At 35.9% G+C, this 3,615-nt stretch overlaps 1 pseudogene; it reads right to left on the bottom strand.

Annotated features, from left to right (window-relative positions):
• LOC142532911 (putative serine/threonine-protein kinase PBL3) lies at positions 1 to 3,131 on the bottom strand (annotated as a pseudogene).
• Between the last annotated feature and the right edge of the window lie 484 nt (positions 3,132 to 3,615).

Raw genomic sequence — 3,615 nt, 5'->3', positions numbered from 1 at the left:
AAGAAGGCTTGGGAGCTGGTCCACGAGTTGTGGAATGATTTCATATTTTTGCAAATAATTGATACAAATACATTTAGGAATCTATAAAAAAAATTGGAAAGGGGCAACCCCTGCCCATCCCCCTCCAACTCTAGGATTATCAAGCTTGAAAAAAATCGAACTCTAGCTGAAGAGTTTACGAGCCAACTCCATTCAGCTTGCGTGCGCAGTGGAATGTTAAAGTGGTGAGATAGATAGAGCATCAAAAGAAGTTCGGTTATCTGCATTTGAATGTCTGGTGCTTTTTCGAGCTTGGAGCATTTCGAGTGTGGCTAAAACATCGGCCATGCGTGGCCTGAGTTTCGGTTTGTTGCATAGACATTGCAAAGATATAGCAGCAACACTGAATGCTGCTTTCTGAGGGTATTGTCCCTCCATTTTAGTGTCCATTATCCGAAATAATTTTCTCTTGTCAAACATGTATGGAGTCGCCCACTCAACGAGGTTCTGCTCGATAGCAACTTTTGTTTTATCAACAGCCTGTCTTCCAGACAAAAGTTCGAGCAAAACCACCCCAAAACTGTAGACATTGCTTTTCGCTGACAATCGCCCTATTCATGAAGCCAGACAAATTGGAACCAAATTGCAAGGAGAAAGAATAAAAATATAAAGCTAACAAGGGACCTGTGGCAACATATTCTGGCGCAGCATAGCCACGCATACCAATAACATCGCCTTTGGGACCTACGTTGGCCAAACCGAAGTCAGACAACTTTGCAGTTGAATTCCTGCAAATGGGATTGCCAGTGTGATATATAGCTATCAGTTTACACATGCAAATCTGGGAATGATAAAGTGGATTATGATAAATGAGTTTCGACCATACCCCATCAAGAAGAATGTTAAGAGGCCTTAAAATCTCTATATATCACCTGTTCTTCTGCTTCATGCAAGAAAGAAAGTCCCCTAGCTGCACCTATTGCAACCTTCATTCGAATCGCCCAAGAAAGGGGTTGAGGCCCCCCTGCAAAACATAATGGCGTTCCTCAAATGAGAAAATTTGCTTTTAAATCATTTGATCAAGAAGATAACCAGAATCCAAACGAAAATATGAACATGTTCATTTGAACCATATCAACAATATTGATTGAAAAATGCACTAAAAATGATAATAACAGGCGGCAAAACGATCAAGTGTCGCGATAACAGTTGATCTCAGAGCATAACTTACTCCTGAACAAGTGATTCTCGAGACTTCCTCTGGGCAAGAACTCGTATACCAACAGCCGGTTATCAGCCTCGGAGCAGTATCCAATAAGTTTAACTAGGTTGGTGTGATGAAGTTGACCAAGATAATTAACTTTCGTCTGCAAACCAGAGGCATTTTTCAAAATTCTCAGATGATTAAAAACTTGGAACATTTTGCCATCCATGACAAAATAAAATTTACTTACCAACCACTCCTGGTGGCCTTGGAAACCCTCGAGCTTCAACTTCTTGACAGCTACGATGAATCCCGAACCGGGCTTTGTAGCCGTAAGTGTATGTTCATCAATCCAACCTTTGAAAACATAACCAAATCCTCCTTCCCCAAGAAAACTGTCGGGTCTAAAGTTTCTTGTTGCACTCTTTAACTCGTTAAATGAAAAGGCCCTCACGTAAGGCGATGATAGAATTTCAACTTCTGATCTCGGAGTGGGAAGGCTTGCAGCACTACTTTTAACAGTTAAAAATCGAATGCTTCTATTGGACTGGGCTGATGAATTGCACATGTTGGGAAGTCCTGGCACTTCTAAAGCTCACAAAAAAGAATAAACAAGATGATCAGCTTGTTGAAATCCCCTGAAACATAAACCTTCGAAATATTCTACACAAATAGAAAGAGGTTATATATTTGAGTAATAAGAATAATTTCACTCACTTTCTTATCTAGCAGTTGAAACTCCCGGTGTGGTTATATTTTGAGTAACAAGAATAATTTCACTTACTTTCATATCTAGCAGTTGAATCATGAGAATCACTTAGAAGTGTTGGGACAAACCAAATCATGAAGATTTTCGGCAAATTTGAGGATACCTCCAAATAATAGAGGAGAAAGGGATAGTTCACAATCTCAAGTTCTGGCTTCTGCAGCTAAATTCTTAAGCCATCTGATCTTAATTGATGCATTTATAGGACCGAAACAATACACAGATATGAACCAACTGCGAACTGTAACATGCTCCATTAAGAATGACATTTCATGATATAAATCAATGTGACAACGCCATACAATCAGATACATATTATATTACTGAGATGGTATACTTTGGCTTTTCTAGGACTCGTGTGATGAGATTTAATGATTTGAAGTGAATGACCGAATAGACAACAATCATAACAAAACGAAGCTGATGACTTGTACCCATGGAACACAAAGGAAGTTTCTTAGAGCGATGGCGGTAATTACAATAACTGAACAAAGATTAATCACATCATTCTTCAGTCCATCTGTAAGTGTAAAGCATAGTAAATATGTAACTAAAAGGAAATTCAGACTAGCCAAAATAAAAAATAAAAAAAAGCTTATTTAACTCAAAAGAAATGCTCTTAAAGCCAATGAAAACACTAAAAATTCCACAAAGGTAAAGTTCTTTTTAACTATCTGACCGGTAAAATCAAGAATCAGAGCCGAGGCCACCCAACCCAACCCTTGACCAGTCTAAAGCGCGCAAAAAAACAGTAAACAAGATAATCAGCTTGTGAAACCTTCTAAATATCGAGTTCGTACCAAATGATTTCGATAAAAATTACATCATAGTAGTACAATTCCAAAAACCGCAAAAAAAAAAAGGGTTTCACCGTTGAAGCTACCAGAATCAGAATAAATAGGAGAATCAAAGGAGAAATCTGATTGTATGGAGCTGAAGCTGGATTCCCTTGAATGGGCAAGCGCAAGCTGCCGAAACTGCTCTCTTTTAAGAGTGGCTGCAACCAACCGCTCCCAGTTATCATACGTTGTTGACATGTTATTATACTCTGTAAGCTGTCTTCAAATCAAGAAGAAGAAGTTGAGCAAGAAATCCAAAGCAAGCTTTGATTTTTCCCAAGAAAATTGTGCTCAAGTGGCGAGGAGGAAGCCATTAGTCAATGAGTCAACCGCTCACATTTTATAATTATTTATATTTATGAAGCTCATCTTGGTAAAATTAATTTTTTTGGATTAAAAAATAAGGGATATATTCATTCTACACATTTAAAATTTTTAATGACTTTTTTAAATGATAAATTTTTAAAATTTATGGATTTCTATTGATTTTTTTAAAATGTCATAGAATTGTAAATCAAATTTCATTTTTTTATTTACTTTTTTTCAGGATTTTTGTAAATTTTTTTCATAAATTATATGAATTTTGTAATTTATAATTGAGATTTATTTTTTATTAATTTCTTTTATATAATTATTGGACATAGATAACCTCTTCGATTTTAAATTATTTTTTTATTTATGAATATGAATAAATTTTACTTACTTAAAAGTTAAATCAATCTCAATTATTTATGTCAATTCAACATATAAGTAATCTTTTATAAAAAAAAAATTAATCGTTATTGAAAATTTGATCAACATCGCTCCACATTCTATTGGCTATGGTA

The sequence above is a fragment of the Primulina tabacum genome, chromosome 18 (assembly GCF_025594145.1).
Source record: "Primulina tabacum isolate GXHZ01 chromosome 18, ASM2559414v2, whole genome shotgun sequence".
NCBI lineage: Eukaryota > Viridiplantae > Streptophyta > Magnoliopsida > Lamiales > Gesneriaceae > Primulina > Primulina tabacum.
Note: the sequence above shows the minus strand (reverse complement) of the source record. Positions and strands in the feature narration are given on the sequence as shown.